Source organism: Gadus chalcogrammus, chromosome 3, assembly GCF_026213295.1.
Source record: "Gadus chalcogrammus isolate NIFS_2021 chromosome 3, NIFS_Gcha_1.0, whole genome shotgun sequence".
Classification (NCBI taxonomy): domain Eukaryota; kingdom Metazoa; phylum Chordata; class Actinopteri; order Gadiformes; family Gadidae; genus Gadus; species Gadus chalcogrammus.
The window spans coordinates 27,005,044-27,027,793 of record NC_079414.1 but is presented as its reverse complement, the minus strand read 5'-3'; the positions used below and the strand labels follow the sequence as shown (position 1 = coordinate 27,027,793).

At 45.4% G+C, this 22,750-nt stretch overlaps 1 non-coding gene across 1 annotated transcript; it reads right to left on the bottom strand.

Annotated features, from left to right (window-relative positions):
* Positions 1 to 17,159: 17,159 nt before the first annotated feature.
* Positions 17,160 to 17,265, bottom strand: LOC130380219 (U6 spliceosomal RNA). Its single transcript, XR_008895222.1, has one exon. It is a non-coding gene; the product is annotated as a U6 spliceosomal RNA (small nuclear RNA).
* Between the last annotated feature and the right edge of the window lie 5,485 nt (positions 17,266 to 22,750).

The window sequence follows — 22,750 nt, the reverse complement described above, 5'->3', positions numbered from 1 at the left end:
TTCGTTTTTTATTGGTCGTCATGAAAAAAAACATAAGGGGTAACACTGTCGTTTTTTATTGGTCGTCACGAAAAAAAACACAGGGGGTAACACTGTCGTTTTTTATTGGTCGTCATGAAAAAAAACATAAGGGGTAACATTGTCGTTTTTTATTGGTCGTCACGAAAAAAAACATAAGGGGTAACACATTCGTTTTTTATTGGTCGTCATGAAAAAAAACATAAGGGGTAACACTGTCGTTTTTTATTGGTCGTCACGAAAGAAAACATAAGGGGTAACACATTCGTTTTTTATTGGTCGTCATGAAAAAAAACATAAGGGGTAACATTGTCGTTTTTTATTGGTCGTCATGAAAAAAAACATAAGGGGTAACACTGTCGTTTTTTATTGGTCGTCATGAAAAAAAACATAAGGGGTAACACTGTCGTTTTTTATTGGTCGTCATGAAAAAAAACATAAGGGGTAACACTGTCGTTTTTTATTGGTCGTCATGAAGAAAAACAAAAGGGGTAACACTGTTGTATTTCTAAAATAAAACATAAGGGATAACACTGATGTTTTTAATTGGTCGTCACGAAAAAAAACTTAAGGGGTAACACATTCGTTTTTTATTAGTCGTCATGAAAAAAAACATAAGGGGTATAACTGTCGTTTTTTATTGGTCGTCACGAAAAAAAACATAAGGGGTAACACATTCATTTTTTATTGGTCGTCATGAAAAAAAACATAAGGGGTAACACAGTCGTTTTTTATTGGTCGTCACGAAAAAAAACACAGGGGGTAACACTGTCGTTTTTTATTGGTCGTCACGAAAAAAAACATAAGGGGTAACACATTTGTTTTTTATTGGTCGTCATGAAAAAAAACATAAGGGGTAACACTGTCGTTTTTTATTGGTCGTCACGAAAGAAAACATAAGGGGTAACACATTCGTTTTTTATTGGTCGTCATGAAAAAAACCATAAGGGGTAACATTGTCGTTTTTTATTGGTCGTCATGAAAAAAAACATAAGGGGTAACACTGTCGTTTTTTATTGGTCGTCATGAAGAAAAACAAAAGGGGTAGCACCGTTGTATTTCTAAAATAAAACATAAGGGGTAACACTGTTGTTTTTAATTGGTCGTCACGAAAAAAAACATAGGGGGTAACACTGTCGTTTTTTATTGGTCGTCATGAAAAAAAACAGAAGGGGTAACACTGTCGTTTTTTATTGGTCGTCACGAAAAAAAACATAAGGGGTAACACTGTCGTTTTTTATTGGTCGTCATGAAAAAAAACATAAGGGGTAACACTGTCGTTTTTTATTGGTCGTCACGAAAAAAAACATAAGGGGCAACACTGTCGTTTTTTATTGGTCGTCACAAAAAAAAACATAAGGGGTAACACATTCGTTTTTTATTGGTCCTCATGAAAAAAACATAAGGGTTAACACTGTCGTTTTTTATTGGTCGTCATGAAAAAAAACATAAGGGGTAACGCTGTCGTTTTTTATTGGTCGTCACGAAAAAAAACATAAGGGGTAACACTGTCGTTTTTTATTGGTCGTCAGGAAAAAAAACATAAGGGGTAGCACTGTCGTTTTTTATTGGTCGTCAGGAAAAAAACCTAAGGGGTAACACTGTCGTTTTTTATTGGTCGTCATGAAAAAAAACATAAGGGGTAACACTGTCGTTTTTTATTGGTCGTCATGAAAAAAACATAAGGGGAAACAATTTCGTTTTTAATCAGTTGTCATGAAAAAAAACACAAGGGGTAACACTGTCGTTTTTATCAAATGAAACATGGGGGGTAACACTGTCGTTTTTTACTGGTCGTCACGAAAAAAAACATAAGGGGTAACACTTACCTGTGCCTGGATGTACAGGCACAGGTAGAACTCCTTCCCATGGTCACCTCTGACTTGGTCCCACATCCCATTGACACTCTGGTACAAATTAGACACATGCATAAGTAGTACAGTGAGTCAAATGCATTACACTGAAATAAATAATATACTTGGAATCATATTTTTAGTTCGATATGGGGAGCCATACAAAACATAATGCTAAGTTTGCTTTGCAAGTATAGTCTAGGACGCACCTGTATACCTCCTAAATAATCAGATTGTTTTTCAAAGGCATGGTGGCACTTGCAACAATTCTGCCGCTGCTGCCGTCAACTGCCACCACATGTATGACACCGAACATGCCGAGCTTCTCATTTTGATCCATGTGCAGTTTATGGCCCATATATTCTGCATGGTAGGGAATAGGGTTCAGATTACGAGCACCCTTTAGAAGGAAGAGAAGTATAATTAAAACTCTTTTTGCTCCTGTTTCATGAATATTTACATTTCACTGTTTACTTACCGTACTCTAAGTTACTTACATGTCTTCGCAAATCGTGGTATCGGCTGATGACTGTCCTCCCAACTCTGCTTTCCCCAGCATGCACACCAATCGATGACAGGTATCCCGTCATAAAATTTCGATTATGTATATCTAATCTTAAATACACACGTATAGGCCTACCTTGTTGATGGAAGCAACCACTGCCATTTCCAAATCAGTGTCGGAAACTTTCTTCTTCGAAGGTTGTGCTCCACACAGAACCTCCTCACCGTCATAACGCAGCACTTCGGGGCACCAGATTACTTTAGAGCGGTACTGATCTCGTTGTGCGTCTTTCCAGTGTCAAATAGTTCACGGATAAAATCACCATAAGGTTCAAGTGCGGCCATAACTAAGTCTAAATATAATTAGAGACTCTGGTTTAGGTGGTTTGCTATTTTTTCTTCGCTGCGTTCTGCCTTCTGATGTAGCCTATAACTATGAATCTTTTTTTGTTTTTCTGTTTTCGGGTTTAAAAAACCAACACACAAAATGCAAAAACACAAATAAAATGCATTTTATTTGTTTATTCCTTTTGCTCTTTTTCCGTTTCAAAACCAAATCAGAAGAACCCAAAAACGACTCTGTTAATTGTTATTACACGAACCATGCGGGCAAAATATGCGGGGCTTGCATGATTTCATAATCCCTGCATTTCCGTTGCAAAAAAGTCACATATATCTTAGCAGAAAGTTGAAAAATGTTGCGTTTACTGCACACAAGGGCAGCCATTTGCCCCTGTTGCCATGGGAACGTTATGAGGCGACGTTATTACACGACTTGGACGTCATCGAAAAGCATTTTTCGATGACGTTCCCGCAATTTTTGCAAGTTCCCGCATTTTCATAGTGTAACGGTCGGGATTATTGCCGCCGCCTTGTAGGGGTAACACAGTTCTTAGTCTGGAGAGGACAGGATCTAGGTCATGATCTAGGTCCCCCACACCCAATGCCTATGGCTTCAATGTCCAGGTGAGTGGACACGTTGTGCACTGTTTAGCCGTCTAGATCAACGGTAGCTTACTAAGGTTCGGCTAAACAGGTGAAGCGCCCCTACCCCCAGGTAAGAAATATATAAAATACAAAATAAATACAATAGAAAATGTCTGTCCTTTAACTCTGATGTTTACTCAACATGAAACATTTTTGAGCATGAAAGTAGTTAAAAAGACGCTTGCCAACGTTCAACACAATATACATACATTTGATTGTTCCCATCAACAATAACATATAAACCGGGACTAACTATATTATTATAGCACTTATAACACTCAAGAAAGACACTTTTCCTTAAGTCCTGAACAGGGGTATCTGCACGGAATGCACAGCGGTGCAATGTCCTTTCAGTGTGTGTGTGTGTGTGTGTGCGTGTGCGTGTGCGCGTGCGTGCGTGCGTGTGTGCGTGCGTGTGCGTGTGTGCGTACCGGCTCAGCGTTCGTTCGTTCCGTCACAGTTCTGTTCGGGCTGAATGATTGAGTAGGGTCCAGCTGCAGCCCCGGAGAACAACACCCTGGCGTGACAGAACACCCTGGCGTTACGGAAGTACTGTGGCTGGACGGAAGTTACCTCCGATTATTTTCTATAGACAAATAAACGTATTTATCGCTTGAATTAACGTAACAAAGAAATAAAAAAATATTTCGACACGTTAGCAACCATTTTTATAGCTTAGAAAAGGTTTTTTATTTTTAAAATAGGAAAAAATAGAAGGAGTTAACTTCCGCCGATAAATACGTTTATTTGTCTATAGAAAATATCGGAGGTAATTTCCGTCCAGCCACAGTACTTCCGTCACGCCAGGGTGTTCTGTCACGCCAGGGTGTTGTTCTCCGGGGCTGCAGCTGGATACTATCAATAGTATCTGTCTGCGTCCTGCAAGACAGAGGCGTAACTTGTAGTAGGAGGCGTAACTTGTACTAGGAGGCGTAACTTGTTCTTTTCTAAATCGCGGTCCACGCGAGATCTTTCTCTTTTCGCGGTAAACAAAAAGCGTTGTAAATCACGGTTCACACGAGATCTTCATTGAAGTCGGGTCTTCCGATATTCATGACGGTAAGTACATTTAAGGCCTAATATTTGAGGTCCAAGTTGCGGTCATTTATGTACCCGCGCACCACTGCTACATACAGATCACTTCTGCGATTTAGAAAAGTACTAGACACGCCTCCGACTACAAGTTACGCCTCCGACTACATGTTACGCCTCCGACTACATGTTACGCCTCCTAGTGCAAGTTACGCCTCCTCCGACTACATGTTACGCCTCCTACTACAAGTTACGCCTCCGTCTTGCAGGACGCAGACAGACCCAACTCGATACTATTGGAGTAAACCCACCCCAGAGCTGTTGACAAAGAATTTTTTTTTTTACGCACCACCAAAAAGTGAACGACGGAGAAGCCCAAAGCGTCGGATCGAATGCCCGTTATACCAACCTCTTAGACCGTCCGTTCTCGATCGGAAATGAAGACGAGAACCGTTCGTTATTATGTTAGCATTATATTACAATAATGACATTTGTTATTGTCAACTTACCATCCGTTGCCAATGAATTATCAAAAAATAATTGACCGCCGGAAGTTGTGAAGTGCCCATGCAAGTGAACGGAACGTTGAAAAGACCCCTGTAATAAATTACAATAATGCCATTTGTTATTGTCAACTTATTGCTTTCAATGATATACTTTTGTAATCCATTTGCTGTCAGTGTTATGACTTCATTGAAATGAACAAACCATTTATTATTCTTGTGATCATAATTATATTAGAATAACAACATTTGTTTTTGTCGTCAACTTATTGCTTTCAATGATATATTTTTATAATCCATTTGCTGCAAGTGTTATGATTTCATTGAAATGAACAAACCATTAATTATTATTCTTGTGGACTTTTTGCTAAAGAAGAAAAGCAAACAAGGGACAAGCATGTATCGTAGAAAGAGAATACTTATTTTTTTATTCATTCATATACAGTATATATTATGTATATATATAAATAAATATGGCAGTGTGTATGCACTAACTTAGTAGCTATCCAACAAAACAGAACTATATATACACTAATCCTGCAAAATGACAACTATATACACTAACACTGCAAAATAACTACATACACAACAGAAAAACAACTATATACAAAATAACTATATACAACACCATCCCCGGCAAGAGTGTGCATCAGCGCGGGGCTCTACCCTGGTCCTGCTCCTTCTTCTCCCTCAGCCAGTCCTCCACACTCTGACCCGCCGCGACGGAGCAGAAGACTTCTCCGCCGTGGCGGGAGTGTCCGGTCTCCCTCCGCCTCGGCTGGCCGCATTTACTGCACTTATGCGCCTGTGGCACGCCGGCCCGGGAAGAGTAGGTTGTGCCCGGCGGTGCCTCCGCCCGCCGCTTGGCGTTCAGCCTCCTCCCTTCTACCGTTTTGAGGGGTACAGGCAGCTCAGGGCCGGCGTGCTGTGCGGCGGGCAGGGGTACAGGCAGCTCAGGGCCGGCGTGCTGTGCGGCGGCCAGCGGCGGAGGGAGGACGTGTGGAGCCGGCAATGTCCGAGGGAGCGTCAGGACGGGGACGGGGAGCACCCACACACACTGCCGGGGCAGTAAGAGGTCCACAAGGAGAGGCTGTGCTGCTCTTAAAGGTCCAGTTGCAGCTGCGGCAGCAGCCGTCGGCGGGAAGACCGGGTAAGCAGCCGAGGGGGCGGGCTGTCGAGGCGCCAGTAGCCGTCTGGGCGCCGGCAGAGCGGGCCCCGGTGCTGCCACAGCCGGGGCCGCTGCCGGGGCCGCCGCCCCCCTCGCTGCCGCTGGCGTCGCCCGGCCTTGAGGCACCGCCGGCGTCGCTGCTGCCGCCGGACGATCCACCGCCGCCGCTGAGGCCGGGCCCGGCGCTGTCGCCGCGGCCGCCGCCGGTGGTCGTCCTCCGTCTGCTGCAACGCCTGGAGTCAACACAGCCCTCTCCTTCTCTCGCTGCGTCCGGGTGAACCTGGGAGCGGGTGGCGGCAGTGTTTTAGTTACATGTCCACCATCGAGAGCGTGTGGTTCAAGCGTGTCACTGTCCAAAGCATCCAACGCACCACAGCGAGAGGGTCCTACTGTTCAGCTCCTGCTCCTCCCCGCTGAGGGCTGTCCGCCAGCCCTCAGCCAACCGGGTCTGTGAGGAGGATGAAGACAACACAGACAAACACACCGTGAGGAGCCCGAGTCGCTGCTACGTACGCAGTCTGACGGTCGTCTCCACCGAGTCGTGTGTCTGTGAGTACGACGGGCGTGTGTCTGTACCTCAGCCCGAGCAGGAGCGGGCGTTGCCGGCTGCTCCACGTCGCCCTTCGTCGTCGTCGTCTTCCTCCTCTTCTTCTCGGGCTCCGGCGCCAGGGTGGCCTCCCCGCACGGCGTCTCCTCCACGGAGACGCCACGAGGCTCCACCCTGGTCTGCGCCGGAGCCCGAGCAGGAAGCCCGACCGTCGATGGAGCAGCCGCAACCTGTGGTGGTGGTGCTGGTGGTGGTGGTGATGATGGTGGTGATGATGGTGGTGGTGGTGGTGATGATGGTGGTGGTGGTGGTGATGGTGGTGGTGGTGGTGGTGGTGGTGGTGGGGATGATGGTGGTGGTGGTGGTGGTGGTGGTGGTGATGATGGTGGTGATGGTGGTGGTGGTGGTGGTGATGGTGGTGGTGGGGATGATGGTGGTGGTGGTGGTGGGGTGGAGGACGGTGCCGGGGGAGGTGGAGACGGAGGCTTCACCAGCGGGAGCGGGAGGGCCTGAAGGACCTGTACGCCAGCTTCAGACACGGTCACGCACAACCAAATGGCATCAGCACAATGAGAGTGACGGGGCAACACACGGGCAGGCGAGACTAAGTGAGTCTGAGCATTCATGACGTGCAGCATGCCGTTGATTAGATAAAAGGGTTTAGTGACCGTTAAGAGGTGTGCTACAGGGTGACCCTTAAGAGGTGTGCTACAAGGTGACCCTTAAGAGGTGTGCTACAAGGTGACCGTTAAGAGGTGTGCTACAAGGTGACCGTTAAGAGGTGTGCTACAAGGTGACCGTTAAGAGGTGTGCTACAAGGTGACCCTTAAGGGCTCCAGAGTGCGCCTAATTTGGGCGCACATGCGCCTAGAATTCGGGGTAGTGCGACCAAATATTTTATTTGGGCGCACCGGTGCGACTGAAAATGTATCTGGTATAATTATTATTATTTATTTATTATACAGAGCAGTCTATTCATAATATTGTAATGACCACGGAAGAGGCAGTGAATGAAGTATTGATTAGACAGCGATTTATTAGTGTTACGGCCGTCAGCCGACCGCATTGTCTACCCTCCCTCTGTATGCGATACCCCTCCTGTTTTTCCCCTAAAGCAGCTCAAGTGGGCGGGTCCTCACGTCCCCGGAACCAACCAGAGAGCGACGGCGCCGTGGAGGCGTATAAAAGCCCGATGCGCCCTGCAAGCGGGGCAGACACCTGTAGGGAATCTAGGCGCGTCGTCGCATTCGTTTGAGAGCAAGAGTTTACGTTTGTGTGTTCCCAGACTTGGGCCAGGGTAAGGTGAATCCCACCGTACTGATGTTGCTTATTCGCACTCTCATTTAGGTTTGTCACTGTTTAGCCACACTAGGTTTAGGGGGTGCTGGTCATTTGTATTTCTGTTTTCGTTACGCTAGAGTAGTCAGTTAGGGTTTGTTTTAGGACCATTCGTATTTAGTTATTAGACAGGTAGCTCCATTTTATTTTAAGGAGTTCTCTTTTGGTTATATTTGTTTCTTTGCTTTGACAGCACCTAGCGGCCCATGTCTGACGATTGTTATGTTCTATTCCTTTGTTGGGTTATAATAAATACTATATTTACGACCCCAATCCATCGGATTGGGTGTGTGTCACTTCCCTTTTCCCCCTGAACGAGTAGGGGTCGTAACAATAAGATACCTAATAAACCGTTGGAACACGCAAGACCGGTAACAATAGCAACGCCAGTAAACAAACCCGCGAAGCCCAATCCAGGGGCCTGTACTACGAAGCTTGATTAGAGGGTTAGCGAGGTATGTTGAGCTGAAAGCCTGGGTTAGCTGTTCCATGAAAGTCGATCTCTTTAAGCGTCGCTGTATCACCATTGGTGACTTACGCTCGCAACCAAACCTGGTCGGGAGCATATTTCCAGCGAGTCTACCCGGAGATCGGCTACTTATATCGGCGTGCGCAGCTTCCTAGCCCCTCCTCCGATAATGGCGTCACCATTTGTGGGTGTACCCATGGACCACGGCGCACTTATCGTACAGGCGTCTCTCCGGAGACAGAGGGTTTTTCGGGACAGAACCGATCCCTTGGCATTGTCTGACGATATTCTTTATGAGAGATACAGATTCTGCATTTATTTAATGGTCAAAATATTATTAATCAATGGCGTAAATATCGACGGTGCAACCGGTGCAGCTGCCCGGTTGCCCCCCCCCCCCGTCAACAACTCAACAAGGCAGGCACGGTCTTGCGCTGAGTTGTTGACGGGGGGGGGAACCGGGCAGCTGCACCGGTTGCAGCTGCCCGGTTGCGCCCCCCCCCCAACCCCCATTAACAACAAAAAACTTGGGTGCACCATAAATACGTGCTGGTGCACCCAAATTAAAAACGTAGGCGCACCAGTGCACCCAAGGAAAAAGTTAGTCTGGAGCCCTGTAAGAGGTGTGCTACAAGGTGACCCTTAAGAGGTGTGCTACAAGGTGACCCTTAAGAGGTGTGCTACAAGGTGACCCTTAAGAGGTGTGCTACAAGGTGACCCTTAAGAGGTGTGCTACAAGGTGACCCTTAAGAGGTGTGCTACAAGGTGACCGTTAAGAGGTGTGCTACAAGGTGACCGTTAAGAGGTGTGCTACAAGGTGACTGTTAAGAGGTGTGCTACAAGGTGACCCTTAAGAGGTGTGCTACAAGGTGACCCTTAAGAGGTGTGCTACAAGGTGACTGTTAAGAGGTGTGCTACAAGGTGACTGTTAAGAGGTGTGCTACAAGGTGACCCTTAAGAGGTGTGCTACAAGGTGACTGTTAAGAGGTGTGCTACAAGGTGACCGTTAAGAGGTGTGCTACAAGGTGACCCTTAAGAGGTGTGCTACAAGGTGACCCTTAAGAGGTGTGCTACAAGGTGACCCTTAAGAGGTGTGCTACAAGGTGACCGTTAAGAGGTGTGCTACAAGGTGACCGTTAAGAGGTGTGCTACATGGTGACCCTTAAGAGGTGTGCTACAAGGCGACCCTTAAGAGGTGTGCTACAAGGTGACCCTTAAGAGGTGTGCTACAAGGTGACTGTTAAGAGGTGTGCTACAAGGTGACTGTTAAGAGGTGTGCTACAAGGTGACCGTTAAGAGGTGTGCTACAAGGTGACTGTTAAGAGGTGTGCTACAAGGTGACCGTTAAGAGGTGTGCTACAAGGTGACCCTTAAGAGGTGTGCTACAAGGTGACCGTTAAGAGGTGTGCTACAAGGTGACTGTTAAGAGGTGTGCTACAAGGTGACCCTTAAGAGGTGTGCTACAAGGCGACCCTTAAGAGGTGTGCTACAAGGTGACCGTTAAGAGGTGTGCTACAAGGTGACCCTTAAGAGGTGTGCTACAAGGTGACCCTTAAGAGGTGTGCTACAAGGTGACCCTTAAGAGGTGTGCTACAAGGTGACCCTTAAGAGGTGTGCTACAAGGTGACTGTTAAGAGGTGTGCTACAAGGTGACCCTTAAGAGGTGTGCTACAAGGTGACCGTTAGGAGGTGTGCTACAAGGTGACCCTTAAGAGGTGTGCTACAAGGTGACCGTTAAGAGGTGTGCTACAAGGTGACTGTTAAGAGGTGTGCTACAAGGTGACCGTTAAGAGGTGTGCTACAAGGTGACTGTTAAGAGGTGTGCTACAAGGTGACCCTTAAGAGGTGTGCTACATGGTGACCCTTAAGAGGTGTGCTACAAGGTGACTGTTAAGAGGTGTGCTACAAGGTGACTGTTAAGAGGTGTGCTACAAGGTGACTGTTAAGAGGTGTGCTACAAGGTGACCCTTAAGAGGTGTGCTACAAGGTGACCGTTAGGAGGTGTGCTACAAGGTGACCCTTAAGAGGTGTGCTACAAGGTGACCGTTAAGAGGTGTGCTACAAGGTGACTGTTAAGAGGTGTGCTACAAGGTGACCGTTAAGAGGTGTGCTACAAGGTGACTGTTAAGAGGTGTGCTACAAGGTGACCCTTAAGAGGTGTGCTACATGGTGACCCTTAAGAGGTGTGCTACAAGGTGACTGTTAAGAGGTGTGCTACAAGGTGACTGTTAAGAGGTGTGCTACAAGGTGACTGTTAAGAGGTGTGCTACAAGGTGACCGTTAAGAGGTGTGCTACAAGGTGACTGTTAAGAGGTGTGCTACAAGGTGACTGTTAAGAGGTGTGCTACAAGGTGACTGTTAAGAGGTGTGCTACAAGGTGACTGTTAAGAGGTGTGCTACAAGGTGACCGTTAAGAGGTGTGCTACAAGGTGACTGTTAAGAGGTGTGCTACAAGGTGACTGTTAAGAGGTGTGCTACAAGGTGACCGTTAAGAGGTGTGCTACAAGGTGACTGTTAAGAGGTGTGCTACAAGGTGACCGTTAAGAGGTGTGCTACAAGGTGACTGTTAAGAGGTGTGCTACAAGGTGACTGTTAAGAGGTGTGCTACAAGGTGACTGTTAAGAGGTGTGCTACAAGGTGACTGTTAAGAGGTGTGCTACAAGGTGACCGTTAAGAGGTGTGCTACAAGGTGACTGTTAAGAGGTGTGCTACAAGGTGACCCTTAAGAGGTGTGCTACATGGTGACCCTTAAGAGGTGTGCTACAAGGTGACCCTTAAGAGGTGTGCTACAAGGTGACCCTTAAGAGGTGTGCTACATGGTGACCGTTAAGAGGTGTGCTACAAGGTGACTGTTAAGAGGTGTGCTACAAGGTGACCGTTAAGAGGTGTGCTACAAGGTGACTGTTAAGAGGTGTGCTACAAGGTGACTGTTAAGAGGTGTGCTACAAGGTGACTGTTAAGAGGTGTGCTACAAGGTGACTGTTAAGAGGTGTGCTACAAGGTGACCGTTAAGAGGTGTGCTACAAGGTGACTGTTAAGAGGTGTGCTACAAGGTGACCGTTAAGAGGTGTGCTACAAGGTGACCCTTAAGAGGTGTGCTACAAGGTGACTGTTAAGAGGTGTGCTACAAGGTGACCGTTAAGAGGTGTGCTACAAGGTGACCGTTAAGAGGTGTGCTACAAGGTGACCGTTAAGAGGTGTGCTACAAGGTGACCCTTAAGAGGTGTGCTACAAGGTGACCGTTAAGAGGTGTGCTACAAGGTGACTGTTAAGAGGTGTGCTACAAGGTGACCGTTAAGAGGTGTGCTACAAGGTGACTGTTAAGAGGTGTGCTACAAGGTGACTGTTAAGAGGTGTGCTACAAGGTGACTGTTAAGAGGTGTGCTACAAGGTGACTGTTAAGAGGTGTGCTACAAGGTGACTGTTAAGAGGTGTGCTACAAGGTGACTGTTAAGAGGTGTGCTACAAGGTGACCGTTAAGAGGTGTGCTACAAGGTGACCGTTAAGAGGTGTGCTACATGGTGACCGTTAAGAGGTGTGCTACAAGGTGACTGTTAAGAGGTGTGCTACAAGGTGACCGTTAAGAGGTGTGCTACAAGGTGACCGTTAAGAGGTGTGCTACAAGGTGACCGTTAAGAGGTGTGCTACAAGGTGACCCTTAAGAGGTGTGCTACAAGGTGACTGTTAAGAGGTGTGCTACAAGGTGACCCTTAAGAGGTGTGCTACAAGGTGACCGTTAAGAGGTGTGCTACAAGGTGACTGTTAAGAGGTGTGCTACAAGGTGACCGTTAAGAGGTGTGCTACAAGGTGACTGTTAAGAGGTGTGCTACAAGGTGACCGTTAAGAGGTGTGCTACAAGGTGACTGTTAAGAGGTGTGCTACAAGGTGACTGTTAAGAGGTGTGCTACAAGGTGACTGTTAAGAGGTGTGCTACATGGGGAGTTTAATCAAATCCACATTACCACCACGTGAGGACGGCGCGTCTACCACCAACAAAGACGGCTACATCACCTGATAAACCTACCTTTGTCCTTCAAGCATCAGCTTTAGCGACCGGCAAATGAAAAAGTTGCAGTTAATGCAAACATACTGACTCAAGAATAGATATCCAAGGCCAATGTTACAGTGCCACGCGGCGTCCGGTGTGGTGCCACTTACCCATTTCTCCGTCAGTGACCGTCCGGACCAGCTCCTCGTCCGTCACCTCTGTGGTGGGGGGCGGCGGAACCAAGGGGCGCTGGTCTCTGACGGAAGACACCGCTATGGGGGGGGGGGGGGGGGGGGGGCAACGGTCAGTAAATCGTATACACTCAACCTCTGTTGTGTGAAAGAGAAAGAAAGAGCTACCGACCTGGAGCTGCAGGCCGTGCTGGTGGGTTCATCAGTCTCCTGATCCGGGCCTGCAGCTCCCCTGGGCCCATCGGACGCCCGCGCACAAGGGCCGAGAAATTGGGAGCGGTCGGCTTGCGGGGCGGCAGCACGGTGGAAGCAGCGGCCTTCCTGGAGGTGGTGCTGGGGCCGCTGCTGGTGCTGCTGCTGGCGGGCGGAGGGGGTGTAGCAGCCGCCTCCGCCGACCGCTCCTTGTCTCGGCCCAGAATGTACTTTTTGGCGACGTCCAAGGCGCTCCCAGGCTGTGGTGTCTTCCGCCGTAGCCACTTGACGTAGCTGCAAGACAATGATCCAAGAGTTGACACGCATAGCAACATGTCACAGCACCGTGTCAACAGTCCACTGCCCTTCACCGCTTACTTCTGACGCTCCTTCTCCTTGGAGTCGTACAGGTCCTTCAGGGTGTCCTCCTTGAACAGCCCGATGCCAACAAGCGCCTCGCCCCCCCGCCCAGGCAGAGTGGCGCGGGCCCGGGCCTCCTCCTGCGCCCGGCGGAACTTCAGGTGCTGTGCGAAAGCGGGGTGGGCGCAGGAGTAGCGGGCGAGGCTGTCCTTGTTGGCCATCAGCGGGCTGTCCGAGGCACTCGTCTCCCGCTCCCGCTGGTGACTGGCGACCACGTGGCAGGCGTAGCCCGCGTCGTTCTCCAGGAGCCATCTGAAGGTCTGACCCCGGTACTTCCCCAGCTGGATGCTGTGGCAGCCCAGCACCAGCAAGGGGTTCCCGGGGTCACCGCCCCCGGAGACGACGCGGGCTCGGGCCTCCATCTCCACCTCCTCCGGCTTCTGGGCCCTGGCGGCGGTGAAGGCCGCCGCCGCATCAGAGGCCCGCAGGACCAACTGATGCGACGGCGTCATCCTCAAATTTGCAAAAGACATCTACAATGACAACAAATGACACGACACAGCATTAAACGAGCATTGCATTAAACGAGCATTACAGTTTACGCCCTTAAAGTGACTTTTATGTTCATGGATGCTTACAGGAAAGATAACAGATGGTTTGAAAGGTTGGAATGCTAATCGCCGCGCAATCCGTTTCAATGGGAATCGCGACTCTCCGTAATTTCAACATTAATTTTAACATATTTATAATTCGAAATTCGTCCCAGCCTTTATACCACATACACACTATGTTCTACAGCATTTAACCGAGTCGTCGTCTCACATTTTAATGCATTTTTCACGATTTACCAGCACTCGTTGTGAATGCTAACCGCCGCGCCATCCGTTTCAATGGGAATCGCGACTCTCCGTAATTTCAACATTAATTTTAACTTATTTATAATTCGAAATTCGTCACAGCCTTTATACCACATACACACTATGGCCAATAGCATATAACCGAGTCGTCCTCTATCATTTTAATGCATTTTTCACGATTTACCAGCTAGGTTCAGCATGACCTACCTTATCCATCGAATGCAGACTGAGATAATGGCTGATGTCACACGTGGAAGGTTCTTGGGTTGATTCTTGGTTGGAATGCTAATCGCCGCGCAATCCGTTTCAATTGGATATGCAGGTTGCTGATTGCAGGTTGCTGATTGGGCGGGCGAAACTTGGGTTGAAGATTCTTGGGTTGATGCAGGTTGCTGATAGGCTGAGAAACAGAGCATCGCTGGACAGATACCCTCATTCTTCTCTTTATTCATCCGACAGAAAAAGCGGGAAAAACCCACCGCATCGCTGTCTATAAAGAAAAAAAATGTTACGCCCCAGCCCCACCAATCAGTGAACGACGATGGAGAAGCCCAAAGCGTCGGATCGAATCCCCGTCATACCAACCCCTTTGACCGGCCGTTCTCGATCGGAAATGAAGACGAGAACCGTTCGTTATTATGTTAGTTATAATGATAGAACACCGGTTCTGAATGGGTGAAGCATCCCTTTAACACACCTTCCAGTCCGACACTCAATACCCAAAGGACTCCTCTCGCTCAGTGGGGGCTGCTGTGATTCAGCGGGCGTGTCTCCTCAAGCCTCAACACCTTCTCTGATCTGTCTCCTCAGATGAACCCCAGAGAGAAGCACTTGGCTACTAGATGATAAACACATCCATTAATAAATACAGCACCGGCTGGTTTGATTCCGCAGCACAAAAGAAAACCATCACGCGCCTTGTTCAGGAACATCTATGCTGGTTCGGAGCTCCGTGTGATGTTGTGCAACACGTCTTCTGTCGGTCACAACAGGAACACACATATCCCCTCCTCCGCAGTGAGGAGATGATCTGCAGTGATGGGTTAGGCCGTGGAACTTTTAATTCCACACACGGATGAACTACCCCAAATTAATGTTTTTATAGGCTACGCAAAATCTCTGAGTTTTAAGACCTTCTCAAACGAGAACAAAGTTAGTACTAGTTAAAGGTCCCATGACATGCTATTTTATGTATTCTTTAATATAGGTATTAGTGGGCAACTAACACAGTATTCAAAGACGTTCCCGAAATTCAGCCGTGGTGCAGTTACAGCCACTCCGAGCCAGTCGCACATTGAGCTTCCCCCAAATCATTGGCGTATCCAGGACATTTTTACTGGGGTGGCCAAGATGGGACACAAAGCTAGTGTGGGGTGGCCATGGCATAGCGAAGTTTAATACATACACGTACGCAGCCAACTGCGGTACGAATCCCGGTCCTTTGGTGCATGTTGCATCCCCTCTCTCTCCCATGATTTCCTGTCTCATAACTGTCATATAAAGGTGTCTATGCTGTTGAAATTACTTTTGTTTTTTAAAGTCATTTTTTAAATTCCATTTCCACCTATCACAGTCGTCAAGTACTATATCTGGTTATTTTAACATGTCTATTTTTAATCAGTAATTATGTTCAGAATAGGGTACACATTTTCTAAGAGCCATTTCCTTATAGTGTATTAAAGTCCTCATCAAGTTAAATTAGAGTAGCAAAATTCAACTGCTCTTAACTCATCCTATATAATAACATTAATCAGCTCATCATCTGTGTCACCTGTATTGTTACCCGTGTTTGCTTTACTAATTGAGGCGCCATCTTGTGGTTACATAAAACACAGCAATCCAGGCAACAGAACAAACCAAAATGCTTTAAGATATACCTTATTAAAAAGTGTATCTGTAAGCAAAGGATAAATTAAGCTTGTAAGGAAAAAAACAGAAATATTTGTTGTTCTTTACATGCTTAGTTTATGTTATTATTTAGCTTAGATCTAATTTGTTGGAGATACTGGAATTAGATTTTTTTGGTTTGTTCTTATTTAACCACAAGATGGCACCTAAATTAGTAAAGCAAACATAGGTAACAATACAGGTGACACAGAGGATGGCCTGATGACTGAATAATGTTATTCTATAGGATGCCTTGTGATGTATGAAAATGTGCAAAAAGTGGGTTTTCAACCCAGACAGTATTCATGTCCAGGGCCCTGATGAAGGTAGACTCAACATAAATTATGAAGTTTATTTAAATCAAACAGTTAAGCCTTAGAATCACAAATTAACTTGATAAATATACATAAACAATTGTAACATAAACCAAACAAATCTTAACTCCAAAGTATATACTATAAAGTAATGTTATGTAAACCTTCAAACTCTCATGAACAATAGAGGATTCTAATAATAGTAACAAAGTGCAATAGAGGTAGCTAGTTCTTGCTTTTGCTCATTCTCCTGCTACAAAAGGCTTTCACATAGGCCATAAGACCACAAGACAAGACTTAAAGTCCAATGCAATGCCACCAGACCAAATATAACTGGAACCCCTTAAATAACAGCTTTGACTCCATTAAAATGTCAAAAAGAAAGGAGGTGTCAACAATGTGCCTAATTATGTCTATTTATAGGATCTACAAAGGTTTATTTTTACATAACTACCACTCTTACAACTCACTTTTAATAACACAATTAACACATATTGCATCTCAAGCATTTGTGGCATTTGAATGCAACAAATAAGTCACAGCTTGTTCTTGTGTTATGCTGGGCTGATGGCGATTCAGGAGTTGGGTGATTTGGATTGGGCAGCGTAACTTAACTCAGCGTAACTGTAACTTCTAGCCAACATTAACATTGTTACTGTTATAATTATTACTCATTTAATCGTTTTATCTTTGGTTTTTACAGACTGGAAAAAGTTACTGAAAAAATAGGCCATTTGACTAATTCCGAACGAGTAGCTCAGCTCCTCCGGGCGTAAACTCTCCTGGTGAACGTTGGTCCAGGACAGCGGAGGAGCGCTGTAGCGGCACACTCCGCCACTAGGGGGCGGGGTTTCACCGCTGCAGCGGCACACTCCGCCACTAGGGGTCAGTGTTTCACCCAAAACCAAAACTAAATATTAAATAATAAGAGCTGTTATATGAAATAAAACTTAAAAGATAGAACGCTTCACGAATTTGCGTGTCATCCTTGCGCAGGGGCCATGCTAATCTTCTCTGTATCGTTCCAATTTTAGTATATGTGATACCGAAGTAACACAAATACAGCATAATCCTGAGATATACATATACGTACGCTCAGACACCCAAGGATCTGTGTTGGTGAGGAGCTACAAAAGACTCAGGCAGACTAACGCTGCATTACCCGGCCGTGGCGGACCGGCGCAGCGCTCCACTATGTGGTGTTAGGAGGACGTTATGGGTTCGGTTGTTGGGATTATTGTACTGGAACACCGCAGCGCGAGGAACTCTGGGTAGAGCATGGAGGGACTCTCAGCCACGGGATTGGTGGAGGCAGACAAAGGACTACTGCCCCGTCACGTGACCCCCCCCCCCCCCTCTGCATTCCTCCCTCTGTGGGGCCGTCGGGGGATCACCCCCCCCTCGTGCTTCCTGGTGCGGCGGCTGCCTGTTCCTCTCAGAGGCAGCGCAGACCGCGGCTCCACCCCGGTGGTGGTGGAGGAGGTGGTGGTGGTGGAGGAGGTGGCGCTGGTCTAGGGCTGAGAAGGAGCGACTTCAAACTCCATAGACCACAGCCTGTTTAGGGATAGAGTCAGACCACTGTGTCGCCAAACAAGAACACATACTGCTATGGATTGACTAATACTGTGAGCTAATTCTACACATGACAAGAATCTAATGTATAAAAACATAGAATACATATTTGGATCAATTGTAATTTGATTACTGAGCAGTATTGGCCAGAAGAGAGGTCCCATGCTGACCCCTAACGCTAGCTTTTTGATTGTTCAATGTTTTTACATTTTTAGAGTGATGTTCATAAAGCCACCGCTAGGTGTCAGCATGCGACCACTTATGGCTCTCTGAGCTGTTGAGCAGCAGGTTGGATATTCGCCGGATATTCGGTTTTGCAATCGGATTGATCAACACAATTGCAATTCATTACGGGTGTAGTTTGTTGAGTACAGTGTAGGACACCGTATTGACCAAAAATTACACAGACATTTAGTTGTTTCTATCGACACCTTTGCGGGAACAGCACTTTTATCCAGTGGCGGTGGGTCAATAGAGGGCGCTGTCACACCAAATTTGTACCGGGTGCCAAATTTGTGCCGCCTACGTAATCCATACGTAAACCATTCCAAACCTGCCTGGCAACAGACGATCGCGTCGAACGTTGCCTGGCAAGGGACGATCGCGTCGAATGACGCATTTGCGCACTCTCTCATTGAGCGGGACAAGACAGATAACACTTATTTTACAAATAACATTTATTAGCGTTCCTAACTTTATATTTGTATTGTATTTATATATTTCCCTACACAGTAATAGCTAAATGTTATGGGGATAACGTGAATAACAATAATAAGAACAAAAACAATAGGGATCCAACCTGTTGGCTTGGACCCCTAATAAAAAACATTTACCAGTTAGTAAATGCCTGCTCACCTATCTATCCATCTATCTACCCACCCACCCACCCACCCAGTCATCTAAATTAAATTAAGGAAATTAAATTAACACAAGCTAGCTAGACTATGATACACTTTAAACCCTCAGTTTACTAGCTACATTTGATTAAACAATTAAATACAATACAAATATAAAGTAAAAACAAGTGTTATCTAGCGATCCGTTATCTGTCTTATATTATTTCGTCTTTGGCAACATGAGCGCGATTGTTTTTTGAAACCTGCCTGACAACGGACAACCAGTTGTCTGCAACGGACAACAGATTACGTAGGCGGTACAAAATTTGGCACCCGGTACAAATTTGGTGTGACACCACCCCTCCGTGAAATATTCACTTGAATATATCTGCCAACCATTAATCAACTATTATCAAGACGAAATAAATCAACAAAAATACATAGCGTTTATCCTCGTTTAATTGTGTGACATACTTGTCACTGCCAGCAACCATTTAAATGCGTCTGAACGTCAATGATTTGTGCTAGGCTAGATATTGGTCCTTCGAAATAAAGCCCTCCTCCAAGTCAGGGGCGCCGGCCACGTTGGAGTCAGTAGCCGCGTTTACATGGACACATCTGTTCCGCATAGATTTCTATGCGGAACAGAAAATGATCATGTATACGCCTCATTCGGAATACAATTATCTGTTCGGCATAGATTCTATGCCGAATAGAAGAGGTGGTGTAGTCCGTTTGAATCGCCATGTATACACTTATTCCGAATAGATTGGGGTTTAACTTAGAGCAGCCGCAGTAGTTCGCCATTGGTCCCCTGAGCTCCGTCTGTACTTTTAAGCACACCGAACTTCACCGCGGTCAATGAAAGTGGATTTATTGCCTGATTCACGTCTTTGTTATTATCACTCCGTAAAAGTAGTCCGGTAAGCGTGTCCGGTTGCTTAGCGACGGGACATGGGTGTTTATTAATGACGTGTCCGCGCGCGTCCGAAATAACTGTAAATGAGTAGGCTACTACTAGTACTTTTGCAGGTTGAACGTTAAAATACTTCTTAACTTAGAGAGATGGCATCTGCAGTAGTGCGAAATTGGACCTTCGAGGATTCCTGGTCACTAAATTCCCGTAAGACCACTCTCTCCCACCAGTCTTGGCTGCGAACTCGCATCCAAATTCCTCTTGTTTGCGGCGGAGCTTAGGGTAAATATAAAGATCTGACGAGAAATGTACGTTGCTGCGCTGTCCTGCTCCTTCTTAATTGAAGGAGCAGGCAGAGAAAAGCTCTCTCCTGCTGTGCTTTCATTAAAATCGAATTTAAAATCCCCGATAGTGATAAGACATCCATTATGTCGCCGCCGGTCCAGAGATGTGTCAGGTGTGCGCGAGAGACGTAACGGACACTTTTGTTACTGCCATGTATACAGTACATTCGGAACACATTTTTAGGAATAGATCTATGCCGCATAGAAATCTATGCGGATCAGATGTGCCATGTAAACGCGGCTAGTGTAAGCACGCTAACTTTTTGCTGTCTATCAAGCAGAGACAGCTTTTCATTGGCGCAAGAAAATTCGCCCTCGGGTCGCAACAGTGTGCGACCCAGGCCAATGGTATCGCTTTCTTTTTTTGTTATTACCACATGATGGGACAATTCAGAGAATCAATCAAATAGACTACCTCCCTCAGCAGCATTCGCGCAACACAACTACATGTAGAGAAGAGATAGATCGCTGACTAGCAGAGAGTTGTAAGCACTTTCCACCCATTTCAGTAGTGGCATTGGACTCCCTAAGCAATGTTATACTTAAAAGGAGCAAGTAAGTTACATTATAATTTAGTCTTTCGGCCTGTAGCACATGAACAAAATTAAGCAACTGTCCCATATTTCTAATTGCATTTGAAGTAGACAAGAGACTCACAAAAAATGGACGCTATAGGACAGTGATCATGATTTGTCTCAATATAACAACAATGGGTCTAATAGCAATGGCTGGTGGACTGGCCATGAAGTAGGTCTGTATATGTCGATATTCAAAATTAATTAAAAAAAAAAAAAATGTATTTGTCCCCAGGGGGCAATTGAAGGCACATAGCAGCATATGGGGTCAGAACAGTCTAATTAATAATGAATGCACAGAGAAGGATTCACAAATGTATTTTTTGACTTGTATATAAATTACTCTCTTCCCACAAATACCTTTCAATGCACACACAAATGGATATCGGTATGTATAAATGTAAAATAAATCCATAACCAAAAATAACACATTTCTGATCCGCACACAAATGTGCCTTGTTTTAAATAAATGTAAAATAAGTCCATAAATATATTAATTAAAAGAATATTTGCAATTTTCATCACACAATGTTTTTTTTGAAAACGGAGGGGGGGAAATATTCGTTTCTATAAATACCCTGCTACGTATAAACGAGGCCTTAAACAGCAACTCAAATTCGAGGAGATAATAATGAGATACTATCTCGTAATAATGATAGTTTCGTAATTATTAGATAATTTTCTCGTACTTGCAAGATAATTACCTCGTCATTATGAGATATTTTGTCTCCTGTGAATGCTACGAGATTCCGTAAAAAGGTATTAAATTCAACTTATAATTTCTGTATAAACCCTGACCAAGCTTTTACTCAGTTGAGTTCCAATATTACACACAGATACAATAGTTGATCTGTTGATCAATCCGATTGCGGGGTAAATGAAAACCAAACATCGAACCCGCATCTGGCTCTGAGCCATGGACTGATCCCGTATTACCTGAACCTCGTGAAGACAAGATGCATACTTTTATTTTACGATCCATTCTAAACGTGGTCATTTGTCTTATATGATCGTCAACATATTAATCTTTGCCATTTGTGTGACTGCTACTGAAATAAGCTGATTTAAAGAATCTTTCTAAAGTTTGGATGTTGAGATTTCAGTTGTATGATCGGACTGAAAATTATATAGAAGAGTACCATAATGCTAACCGTTTCTTTTATAACACTCAAGACATTTTCTAAGGCGCCACTTAAAAGAGATATATATTTATATCCCTATACCCCCTTGGCTTAACAAGGGGGTGCATAAAAGGAACACGTTAGCCTACTCACCGAATACTGATGAAAATCTTCCCCTCTGTCGTCTTTTCTCGTTCTGGGTTCCTGCGTTGGTCGCCTGCAACAATGGTCAACATATTATATCGTTCCAACTTATAAGTGTGTTGGCTACTGCAAGCACATCTAGGCTACTGTTCTTCTTAAGCATACTTCTTATGCATACTTCCAGCTACAGAAACCATTCAACTATCAAAACGTCCAGCTCTTTAACGGCATGATGACTAGGCTACCTCTCGGCGTTTTTTTTCGGCAATGGGCGGACGGTCGTCGCCTTCTCTGACATCGTAACATGTTACATTTTCAACGTTAACCTTCGTTCAAACTATTTAACAAATAACACACTTGTATCTTCAATAATCTGAAAACCTAATTTCGGTTACCTTTATACTTTTTTCAGAATCCCAGTTTACGTTCCGTATCGGCGTCGTTTCAGTTGGTCTCAGTTGGTCAGTGATTAGCTCAGCTGCTCAGGTCAGAACGTGGCGCACGTGCAGGTGGCGCTGCCAAATTGGACTACTTTTTACTACGTCAGTTCGTTAGGACGAAACGCATTCTAGTTTGAACTACTATCATTTCACACATTCTCCAGTCCAAGCATATCTTTTATCGTCGATATGTACCATGTGGATATTTTATTTTATAATCTTGTTTATGATGTATGCTGTGTGTGACGTGTTCAAGCGACTGTGACTTCCAATTCCCCCCTGGGATCAATAAAGTATTTATCTATCCATCTACCTAACGTGCATTATTTGTACTTGAGTATATTCCGAGCTAGTGGTTCATTCAATACCTTGTCATGCTTATACATGCTGTGTATTGACTTTAACTATATATTAATCAAACAACTCCATACATTATCTGATATTATAAATCGAAAGGCATTGTTCTATAATTTTTTTATTTTTTTTATTTGACCTTTATTTAACCAGGAAAGTCCCATTGAGATTAAAAACCTATTTTTCGAGGACGTCCTGGCCAAGAGGCAGCAACAAATAACATATGTACACTCACAATAT